The 12,606-nt window shown below is 42.8% G+C and overlaps 1 non-coding gene across 1 annotated transcript; it reads right to left on the bottom strand.

Annotated features, from left to right (window-relative positions):
• Positions 1-8,986: 8,986 nt before the first annotated feature.
• LOC142457600 (small nucleolar RNA SNORA42/SNORA80 family) lies at positions 8,987-9,121 on the bottom strand. The gene has a single exon (XR_012786304.1). It is a non-coding gene; the product is annotated as a small nucleolar RNA SNORA42/SNORA80 family (small nucleolar RNA).
• Positions 9,122-12,606: the final 3,485 nt, after the last annotated feature.

Raw genomic sequence — 12,606 nt, 5'->3', positions numbered from 1 at the left:
TTAGTCTTTACAGAAACAAATTCATAGACAGATATATGCGTATAAAAAAGAGCTTTAGTCTGGTCTCTGCCATACTACACAGGGATGCACCTGGTAGAGAATGGTGGAGGAGGGGGGAAATGAAAACAAAAGGATGAATATAAGGAAGAAAAGGGTAGTGGGGGCATGGGGCGCTAATCCACCCAAGGGGAGGGTATTGTTTATATCTCCACAGGGAAAGTGGGAAAAGACTTCAACCCAGTGCCTCAAGGTATAAATGCAATATCCTGGCATGGAGGAGGGAACCAGTGGAGAGGTCTGGGAGGCTGGCCCCAGCACCATAAGTTAAGTGGATTCCTGCCCCTCCCCCCAAAAGAATTTGTTCCAAAGGACGACATTGACTCTGCAGCTCCGGGAGATAGACATATCTGATCAGAGCACACGGGAGCAGATGAAGGGGCAGGAGGAGAGAGTGGAACACAGCCTGGCCCACCAGGCCATGAGGATGATGTTCCTGAGTAGAGCAGCCAGTCCACAGAGAGAACAACATGGCTGGCCTACTATGAGAAATGATGCCAATCAGTGACTAAGGGCGATACAGGGGACAGCACCGGAGACACAGTGTGGGAATTGCACCTGACCTGATCCCACCACACCGAGGCAAAGCACTGGGGAAGTGCAGCGGAACAGCAAGGGAATAGAGTGGCAAGGTCCCCAGGGAATGCTGAAAGTGGACTTTGGGGCCAGGGCGTGAAGCCCCAACAGACTGGACTGGAAAACGCTCCTAAGGGCCAGCAAATGATCCCTGAACTAACTACAAGCTTTTCTCTTGTGAAGTGTTTTGTTTGGTTCTTTGTCAGTGGTTTGTTTTTGTTGTTTTGTTGTCTGGTTGTATACTGTTGCTTTGTTTTCCTCTGTCTTGTTTCGTGCATGTTAGTGTCTCCACAGGTCTGTCTGAATAGGACAGGCTGGATGAACTATCTGGAGGAAAAACAACGGGACCGACAGTTCCGGGGGGGACTTGGGGAGGTGGGGTAGGGGGGCTAAGGAAGTGGGGTTAACAAACAAAGGGACAAGGGAACAACATGGGACCCAAAATGGTAGAGAGGGGGAGTGGCAGGCCTGGTGGGAAATGATCAAGGGTAAGATTGCTTAGAGAAGAGGTATACTCTAGCCCAGGTGGCGATGAAGCATGGTAGTAGGGCAGGAGGAAAATCAAGGGAGATGGAGGAAAGAGCTAGGAGTCAAAGGGCATTTATGGAGGTCTAGACAAAGACATGTACATGCAAATATATATAGGAGGATGGGGAAATAGATCTATGTGTCTATATTTATAGGTTAAGTGTTAAGGTGGCGGAAGGACCTTGGGCCTCTACTCAAACACTCCCTCAATGCATGAATACTTTCTTTTATTAAATTGGAACTCTATGATGCTCAGTCTCCCGACACAACTGCTGGAGCCAAAGTGGGTGAACAAGTAAATGTGGTGAAGAAAGCTGATGGTGCCCAGCTATCAAAAGAGATAGTGACTGGGGTCTTAAAGGCTTGAAGATAAGCAAGCGGCCATCTAGCTCAGAAGCAACAAAGTCCACATGGAAGAACACACCAGCCTGTGTGATCTAGTGGTCCTGAAGGGATCAGTTATCAGGCATCAAAGAACAAAAAATCATATCATCGACTGCACACCTCCATGATAGGATCGCTGAAGACAAATGGGTGCATAAGCAAATGTGGTGAAGAAAGCTGATTGTGCCTGGCTATCAAAAGAGATAGTGTCTGGGGTCTTAATGGCTTGAAGGTGAACAAGTGGCCATCTAGCTCAGAAGCAAAAAAGCCCACATGGAAGAAGCATACCGGCCAGTGCGATCACGAGGTGCCAAAGGGACCAGGTATAAGGCATCATGCAAAAAAAAGAGACATATGTGTGTATATGTATATATATATATGTGTGTGTGTATGCATGTGCATATATATATGTGTGTGTGTATATATATATATATATATATATATATATATATATATATATATATATATATACACCATATTGAATGAAGGGGGAAGTGCAGAGTGGAGACCCAAGGCCCACGTGTCGGCCAATGGAGATCCCCTCAAAGAGGGGTTTAGGAGAGGAGATGGGTTAATTAGGGTGCAAGGTAGTACTGATGAAGAACACAGCTTTCCCCCAGATCCTGGATGCTTCCTCCCCCCAACTACCATGATCCGAATTCTACCTTGCAGGGCTGGATAGGGCAGAGGTTGTACACTGGTACATATGAGGGCTGGAGGCACAGGGAATCCAGGGTGGATGATACCTTCAGGACCAAGGGTGTGAGGGGTGATGCTGGGAGAGTGGAGGGTGAGTGGGTTGGAAAGGGGGAACTGATTACAAGGATCCACATGTGACCTCCTCCCTGGGAGAGGGACAGCAGAGAAGGGGGGGAAGGGAGACTCCGGATAGGACAAGATATGACAAAATAACAATGTATAAATTATCAAGGGCACATGAGGGAGGGGGGAGTGGGGAGGGAAGGGGAAAAAAAGAGGACCTGATGCAAAGGGCTTAAGTGGAGAGCAAATGCTTTGAGAATGATTGGTGCAGGGAATGTATGGATGTGCTTTATACAATTGATGTATGGATATGTATGCATTGTGATAAGAGTTGTATGAGTCCCTAATAAATTGTTTTTTAAAAAAGAGCTTTAGATATAAGAGCAATTTAATATTGAGAAAACATCCCAATCCAGTCCAGATCAAGTCCATATGATATTAGCCAATATGTCCAATATCAATCTATAAGTCATCTTGTGACTCACAAAACATACACAATGATGCTGAATGCAGGAGGATCACAGGCCAGTGGGTGGGAAGACCTGTGGATCCAGTGGCAGATAAGCACTGTCACTGGCACCTCAGCACTGGCAGTGTCTCCACGTGGCTTTTCCAGCACCCAGTGCTGCATCAGGGTAGGTTCATGTGGCTTCTCCTCAGGGATGTGTCTCAGGGAGTCAGCTTTGTCAGTAGAGAGTCTCTAAGGGAGTGAGCCAAGAAAGAGAGTCTCTTGCCTCCAATGAGGAAATACAGGAATTCTCAGAACCCCCAGGAGAAGGCCATGCCCATAAAGAGATCTTATTGGCTATGAACAGATTGATAGATTAGACTCTACCCCTTCACTCTTAACCCTCTTAAGTTCCAAATTGACACTAGATTATGTAACTGCCACAGTTGTTGTGAGTCAGAATTGTTTCGAAGACAATGAGCTTGGTTTGGTTTAGAACTGGACAGTTATATTGTGAATAAAGAAAAACTGACCTTGCCTATTAATGCATATCATGCATAATTGCATTAATTTTTTATCTTACATCAAAATGTATGCCATAAATTTATAAAACTTCTACAAAATAAAGAACATTTCTTTGCACTTGAGTTTGACAATAATTTCTAAAAGGCAAGAACAATGTTATAGTTATTTTTAAAAAGAAATAGAGAGAGCCAATGTGATGGTTAAGTTTTATATCAGTTTGACTGGGCCAGGATTCTCAGTGGTTTGGCAGTGGAGGCCTGGTCTGACATTTGAGATCTCATAATGTGACTTAACATAATGTAATCCACCCAGTGATGGAATCTGCTATGAGAAGCCAAGCAGTTCTTAGATACTTAGGGTAGATTATAACTCCCTTAAGAACCCTGGTGGCATAGTGGTTTTGAGTTGAGCTGCTAACTGTAAGCTCAACAGTTAGAAACCACCAGCCACTCTGCAGGAGAAAGGCTTTCTACTCCTCTAAAGAGTTACAGTCTCAGAAAACGAAGGGGGCAGTTCTACCCAGCTCTTTATGGTTGCTATGATTTAGAATTAACTGGATAACAGTGAACTTTATTGGGAATAGTCCCACACTGGAAACAACCCAAAAGTCCTTGACGGAAAATAAGGGGAAGTGATCACAAGGTGGGATATATATACTCACCCCCCGGGGGATGAATAATATAAATGTGGGTGAAGAGAGACAGTGGATGGTATAAGATACAAAATAACAATAATAATATATAATTATTCAAGGTTTCACAAGATTGGGAGGGTAGGGGATGGAGGGGGAAAAAGAGGAGCTGATACCCATGGCTCAAGTAGAATGAAAATGTTTTGAAAATGATGATGGCAACATAGGTATGAGTGTGATTAACACAAGTGAAATATGGATTGTTATAAGATCTGTAAATAAACAATTTATATATTGTTATAATATCTGTAAATAAAATGATTAATAATAAAAAATGATTCAACATTTAACAAATGATAAGATGACAAATCAAACCACATGCTAAAGAAAAAATTTACAAAGTTATTTAACAAAGACTCTTCAGCCAAGACATATAAAAACTGCTCAAATCTCCATAATAAGAAAACAAACAACACAATTCTAAAAGGACAAAAAATTTGAATCAATAACTCTCCAAATACCACAGATGGTTAAATAAACACATGAAAACAATGCAAAACATCATTACCTGTTAAGGAAATGCTAATTAAAATCTCCATGTGATACCACTGTCTATCCACTGAGGAGCCCTGGTGACACAAAGATTAAGGGATCAGCTGCTAACTGAAAGGTTGGTGGTTCAAATTCACCCACTGCTTCTGACGGAGAAAGGCCTGGCAATCTGCTCCCATAAAGATTAAACTAAACCCCCCAAACACTAACTTCTATCAGGTTGATCCCCTACTCATAGTGACTCCAGACAGAGCCTCTGAGAATGTTCTCTTTACAATAGCAGAGAGTCTCAACTTACTCCTGTGAAGCAAGTGATGGGTTTGAACCACCAACCTCAAGTTGGCTATCCAACAATTACTTGATAGCACTATTATAAAAATTACATCCTAGAAAATCCTGTGGTGCAGCTAATCTTTATCACATACAGTCACCACGAGTCAAAATCGATTCTGTAGTAGTTATCAATAAATAACAACATACCCACTGGGACCTCAACTCTCTTATACATTCCTGTCAGGAAGATAAGTCGGCAAATCCACTTTAGAAAACAATTTGACAATATTCTAAAAAAGTAAATATGCCTTGATCATTCAACCCAACTATTTAATTCCTAAATGCTTACAAAACAGAATCAGCATATATCTGTAAAAACAAAACCCCAAACAAAACAGAACAAAATCAACTTGTACAAAACGCTCATAGAAGCTTTATTTGTAATGGTTCCAAACTGGAAACAACCCAAAGGTCCTTTAACAACTGAGGAGATGAACAAATTGTGGCATATCCATTCAACAGAATAATACTCAGCCACTCAAAGGGTAAAAAGTACTTATTAGTCACACAACGTAATAGAATCTCAAAAGAATTATACTGGTTCAAAGAAATCATATATGATAAAAACGTTGCTGCTGCTGTTGTTGTTGTTGGGTGCTGCCGGCTGGCTTCAGACTGACAGCGGCCCGTCAGTGTACAGCAGAAGGAAACGCTCGCTGGTCCTGCGCCACCCTCACAATCGTTACTCTCGAGCCTGTTGTTGCAGAAATCGTGTCAACCCATCTTGTTGAGGGACTTCCCCTGTCTTGCTGCTCCTGCACTTTCCCAAGCGTGATGTCCTTTTCCAGGGACTGGCTTTCCCAATATAATGCCCAAAGTGAATAAACTGGATCCGCACTATCACAGAGCTGCTGAGGAGCACTCTGGCTGTACCTCTCCCAAGACAGATTTGCTTGTTCTTCTGGCCGTCCAGGGTCCTTTCAATACTCTTCAGCAGCACCGTCCTCCGCATGCTTTGGCCTTATGTTAATTCATTTTACATGAAATTAAATATAATACCAATGATCTTCTAGTAACAGAACGAAGATCGATGGTTACGTGTGGTGCTGGTTAAGGGATTACAAAGGTCTGAATTTAATATTTGGGGCGATAAGTATTTGCTTAGCTTGGCTGTCGGGGTGCTTTCATGAATATACATATATATATATTTGGATTTCAAGTCCAATTTACATATTTTCAAATTATTGGAGAACAATTATACCCCAATAAATCTATAAAAAATGGAAGAGAAAAGTGGTGATAGAGTCTAGGTGCGGTTTTGCCTGGTGAACCTGGGTAGTCCCTGGATGAGGGCTGGCAGTGGGTTCTGAGGTTCCAGCAATGCTGTTTGTTGGTGTGGATGCAAGCTGCACACATATTTTCACATCCTGAAAGTAATGGAGCTGTCACATATGATAGGCATACTCTTCTGAATGTATGTTATTCTTTAAACATTTCACATTAAAATAAATAGAAAAAAGTGTTTTGTCTTCTCAGTGTAGACAGACCCAACATGAAACATACCAAGTAACTCTTTGAAAAGACAAGATGGATTACAGACGGACACTGGGATTCAGAGAAATAGAAAGCACTGTCAGCTAATATCTAAACCATGCTGTGCCCAAACAACCCAGAGACTTTTCCCAAATCCCACGCCGGAACTTTATCACATGTTATCATTAGAAAGATAATTCAGAAACATTGCCTTGTCTTCCACTCCATTTCTCTAAGATACGAGTTCCAAAAATGGGTTTTTCAGAATTTCTCCTTAGCAGTTTGTTAAGGACTATGTGACACTAAGCATTAACCACGAATCTATGAAGCGCCTCACAGCAAGGATGAGCCTGGACAACATTATGCTGAGTGCAACTGGTTATGCTTCAAGGACAAGCGCGATGTGAGGCCGCCATTGCAGAGTCAAAGAAAGGGGTCCCCCCCTTGGGAGGTTCTCAGTGGGGGAAAGAGTTTGGAGATGTGATTGTTCTCTTGCAATGTTAATGAGTGAGCTGTTAATGTGCCACAGGTTCGCTGACTCACACGCAAGGCCTGGGCAGAGTTTTTCAAACGCACATACTCAAGAAACCTTCTTTCTCACACAACATGCGAATGAGCTGGTATTCCAAGCCATACACCTCACGGTCCGACAGGGCAATGGCGACTGTCATCACGCACTGCTGGGAGGAAGGCGTGTGCCCTCAAATCCTGGCTCTATCATTACCTCTGTCCCAGGTGAGTTAGCCAGGTGCTTATGGGTGGTGGATCTAAACCATAAAGAGGGGGGATCATGCAGGGACTCCTTTTTAGTTAGGCAAAGAGGATTTATTCACAGCAACCAACATGCTTTGTGTCTCAGAAACTGAGGCACAAGACAGGCCAAGATTGTGTGTACTTTACAGGAGTTAGTTAAAGGGTTAACTAATGAGGTGAGTGTGTTCGGAAGCCCGTTGGGTATGAAAACCATTCATATGGAAAGACGTGCCATCACTGCCAGCTACAGTGGGTACCTGCTATTTCTAGTTCACGTTCATGCTGTTGGGGGTCAGGGTGGGGGTCACACCTGTGGAGCAAGGAATGAATTGCTTGCAGCAAGATAACTTTTGATGAATAATTACTTGTGCTGTAATGTGCAGGCAGGGCCAGCTCCATGCCACAGACCGAAAACCAAGACTTCCAGGAAGCCATCGTGGGCAGGCTGCTTCTGGCTCCCAGCACTAATGATACTTGGAAGTCCTACCAGGATGACCAAGAATTGCTTGATTTGTTGTGAGCCCGTCTAGAGGGTAGCACCCAGGCTGACGTTACACAATGCAGGTCCCTTTCCAAAGCACTTTATAATCATTTTTTTAACTTAAAATTCTCCAGAAGTAAAAAATAGCTTTGCTTTCTGGAACTTTGTATTCTTTTCAGGTTTAGAATTCTAACCCTTAAACTTTTTATACTAAGTGTGCAGGCCCTTTCACAGATGTAATGCTTCAAGATCAAGGTTGAGGCAGACATTGTTTGAATTTTAGTTATTTAATTGCTTTAAAAACAAAACAGGCACAAGATCCCTTTATTTCATTGCTCTCCAATAACTCAGATAAGGCTAGTGACTCTCCAGCTTGCTCTGCACATCAGAACGTGCTACACATCTGTGAACTTCCCCGCCCCCCCCAGTCTGGATCCAGGTCCTTAACTGGTTCCAGCACCTTATTTTGTATTCTATTTTTTAAAAAATCATTAATTAAACAAAGAATATAAGCATCTACCAAATGCTACAAATATTACATAACATCTGTTGTTTTAATCTTGTCATTAGAACAATGTTAAATAGGTACTGCAGAAAATTCAGAAAATGGTACTGCAGAAAATTTAGAAAACGAACAAATATAACTACTCAATATTTGGAGATACATCCTTTCACTATTTTCAGTGAATATAAACGTTAGTATTACCATATTTTATACAAAAAATGCACAGCTCCTGTGCTGGTAAAGGAGCTCTGTTAGTGTAGTGTTTACTTGTTGGGCTGCTAAGCACAAGGTCAGCAGTTCAAAACCACTCCCTTCTCCTCAGGAGAAAGACGGTACTTTCTACTCTGGTAAAGAATGCAATCTGGGAAGCCCGCAGGGGCGGATGCTAGGAGAGGACATTCCTACCACAGAGTTTGGTTGATTTGGGTCTACGTCATCAAGGGCGCCCTCCCTGCTGTCTTAAAGCGTAAATTTGGAATACCCTATTTGCAGGGACTCAGCCTATGGATGCCAGTGAAAACCAAAACCCATTCTCAGAAGCCTCCATGGAATCTTCTGACAATTATGTACGGAGGAGAACAATCTCTCCCTCAGGCAGAGTGCCTTGGAAAATGGACTACCTGAGAAAGGAAAGACGTTTGGGGAGAAAAGGGTTGTCTCTAGCAAATGCCTGTGCCAAACAAACGTCAGCAGGCCATGCCCCAGTAAAGGTTGGAAAGAAATCAGTCACACATTAGACACCGAGGAGGAGGACCCAAAGCTGGGGCTGTTCACACCAAGTCACCTAGACACAGGGGCACGTCCACCTGGGCACACACACTAGGCACCGGTGACATACGTCACAGACGTGCCTCAACGCAGCCACTAAGAATGGCCAGTACTTCAACGAGGCCCCTCAAATGGGAGTGGGAGGGGATAAAAAGCAGAGACCCAGGGCAGTCATTCCCTTGTTCCTTTACTACTTCTTCTTCTTTTCCCCACTGTGCAACCCACTTCAGTGCTTGAAGCCCGCGGGGGTAAAGCCAGGCTATGGTTCGGGGTGACAGTTTGCTTTCGCATGGGACACTGTGAGAGGCCCATGGGATCGGACCTGTTCCTTTACTTTTTCCACATGGTTTATCACACTCCCCTGAAGCGGCCATTTTCAGTCCCAAACTTACCCACAGGCCCTGCCATGTATCTTTGCACACTTTCCAGAGACAGCTGTACTACCTGAGACCACAATACCCGAATTTCCCTTTGCCTCATAAAAGGTACTAGACTTGTAAAAGTGCTTCTGCCACATGAATTCTTTCAGCGTTGAGAAGCAAGTACCCAGGGCAAACATGTGAGAAGCCTCACATGTCCACCCCTCCTTAGCCAGGCCACAAAGGATCACTCCCTCGGGTGCTTGCCTAGGTGTGTTCTTGATGGCCAGTCCTGGGGGGCCCTAGCCTCGCCGTGCTGCCCCAAACCAACCTGGTAAGTTCTGTCCAACGCGATATGCATGTCCCATCATAGTCGTTTTCTGTGGTCCCGCCTGTAACTGTGATGTACTGATCTGCCATCACTCGAATTTGTGTGTTTCTTTCATCCCGTGCCTCATTTAACTTGCTCTCTAACTGGAAAGCTCTGATGCCATTTTGGTCTTCCTCATCTGGAGGATGTCTGGTCTTTGCCCTGTTTAAACTGAACACGTGTTCCCCTTGAACTCTACTTGAGATCGGAGTCTCTTTGTACTCTAAAACACGGCCCACACTTCCATGTTCTGAATCGTCTCGGTGCCAATGTTTCACATGGTGCTGTGACATTATTCTTTCATATACTTGATGAACTTTTCTGATACATTCTATTATAACAATTTTCCCATTTCTAAATTAGTTCATTTTATTTTGCTGTGTTTGAGAATATACACAAACCATACACCAAATCAGCAATTATAAAGGTTCCATTTTGTGACATTGATTGCATTCTGTGAGTTTGCATAACCATTCTCTTCCTCATTTTTGTAGACTCACTGCCCCAGAAAGTTCTTATAGAATCTTTCAAGGTGCTATTTTTTATTTGTTCCTATATTCAATAAACAAAGCAAAGCAAAAAATTGTCATTGCTAGGATATTTAGATGGAAAATTATTGTGCATTCTTTCCATGTTGTAGAATCCTGGACTTTTTCCCCCTCTGTGATGTTCAATAATTGTGCTTAACTGGCTAAGAACACAAAAAACCAAAACAAACAAATAACCATTGCCATTGAGTTCATCTCAACTCACGGTGATCCCATAAGACAGAGCATAGAACTGCCCCTTAGGATTTCCAAGGTTGTGAATCTTTGTGGCATCAGACAACCATGTTTGCTCTCACAGCACACCTGATGACTTTAAACTTCTGCTCTTTCTGTTAGCCACCGAGCACTTCAAGCACCATGCCACCAGGAATCCTTCTGCTCCCATATTAAACCAACCTCACTGCTGTGGAATTGAGTTCATTTAGACTCACAGCGATGCTCTAGAAGGGAGTAGAAGTGCCCCGTAGCAGTTCCCATGTTAGGTAGGTGTTAAAAGGACAAAGCTCGAAGCAGACTTTCTTAACCACATACACAAAACTGTTGTTCGATTGTAAGAAGATCCCAGGGCATATTTTTGGATTAAGGCTTTATGTTCAATTTCCTCCTCTTTATTATATATGTAAAATTATTTCAGGTTATTATTTGCCTTTAGCTTTATTTGTGGTGAGAGGGGATGACATAACAGAGGTTTTCAAATTTTGTATCTTAAATTCTATGTATTTTAACAGTAATTCCTTCATATGCTATATTAGAGTTTAAATTCTGAGCACCAGGTTTGGGGAAAATGGTCTACAGTAAGAACCCTTAACCCAGCAGTTCGCAACCTGTGAGTCACAACCCCATTGTGGGTTGAACGAACCTTTCACAGGGGTCGCCCAATTCATAAGAGTAGCAAAATGACATTTATGAAGTAGCAACGTAAATCATTTTATTGTTGGGGGTTCACCACAACATGAGGAACTCTATTAAAGGGCCGTGGCATTAGGAAGGTTGAGAACCACTGCCTTAGCCCATTTTGAGTCTCTCTATAGATTTAACCTCCATTGAGTTCTTTCTGATCATTGACTAGCAATGTGCAAAGCCTTCAGATAGTGTGAGCTTCATAGCATATTACTTCTAAATTGTTTTGAGCAAGCTGTATAAAATGTGGCTTACACAAAATTGTGTCTTCCCAGAATGTAAGATTTAATTGTCTATTAAGATAACAAACCAATTAACTAATTCAGTCATACGGTGAGTAATTACAGGGTTGGAAGGCAGATATGGTGAAGCCCACAGTAAACTTCCAACACACCAAGTAAGGATCCGGGGGTTGGTGGTTTGTGACTTCTTGTCAGGTCAGATAACAGCAAGATTTCTTCATCTATAATTCTGTAATTCCAATGGGCTGATATGTTGCTTGATGAGACAAGAAGGGAGCCTCACCTCCAGCTGTCACAACATGTTCTCCTTTCAGCTGACTGTTTGGCTGGAATTTGGGGGTTTGGGAAGAAGTAGTAGCTAGCTGGAATTTGGGAAGAAGTAGTGGTTAGCTGGTAGAATTGCCGTGGGTCCACGCTGAGCAAATGCTGGTTGTATCTCTTTATGCGCAAGGTACTTTGCATGTACTTCAGTGCATTCGTCCTCTCATCTAACTAATACACGTTTGTTCTTAACTCAAGTTTTTTTTCAAACCAGTTTTACCTCCAAATAAAAACAAGTTATTTAAAAACAAAAACAAATTTCACTTAAAAATAGTTTCATATCTATCTAATATGCATGTTCATACCTGACTATGAGTTTTTGAAAACAAGATATATTTGATATTTTATATTCATATCATACTCCCATGGGAGCCAGTGTCACCCTCACGGTGTGTCCATGAGGAAAACTAGGATAGTTAGGTCGCATAGTCAAGAGTGTTACCCTGACAACTTTGGTTGGTGGATCTCAGGATCCCTGGAACATGCCAAAAAATTAAGCCCTCTCGTATACAGTCATTTCAACCCTGAGCAGAGCCTACAACTGCTCCATTGGGCTTCCCAGGCAGAGCATCTTTGTGCAAGCAGGCAGCCTCATCTTTCTCCCTCACTGAAGTTGATGTATTTGACCAACGAACTTGAGGTCAGCAGTCAGATGTTTAACTCACCGTGCTGCTAGAGCCCCCCAGGAAGCATACTGCCCCCCTACTCTGCCATTGAATCAATGTTGACACTCACTCAAACTCACTGTTAGGGAGTCGATACCATTCATAACTACCTGCCTCAGAGGGTTTCTGAGATTGCAGCTCTTTATAGGAGGAGAAGGCCCCTTCTTTCTCCAGCAGAGAGGCTGGTGGGTTTGGAATTGCTTACCTTGTGGATAAAAGTCCCATGTGTAACCACTACACCACCAGGTTAGTCCTTAATAGTGACACAGCAACATTTAATGTTCTGTGTTCAACTCTGATGACACGCCTTTCTCATGAGGTGACAAGATGTATAGAACATTTTATTCCAATCTTGTAGCCCCTAGCTCTTTTCTTATATCCTTCTTGTTATCTGTTTTTTCCACTTTCCTGATGCTTCTTGCAAT

This window comes from Tenrec ecaudatus, chromosome 9, assembly GCF_050624435.1.
Source record: "Tenrec ecaudatus isolate mTenEca1 chromosome 9, mTenEca1.hap1, whole genome shotgun sequence".
Lineage (NCBI taxonomy): Eukaryota > Metazoa > Chordata > Mammalia > Afrosoricida > Tenrecidae > Tenrec > Tenrec ecaudatus.
This window is presented reverse-complemented; position numbering and strand designations above follow the sequence as displayed.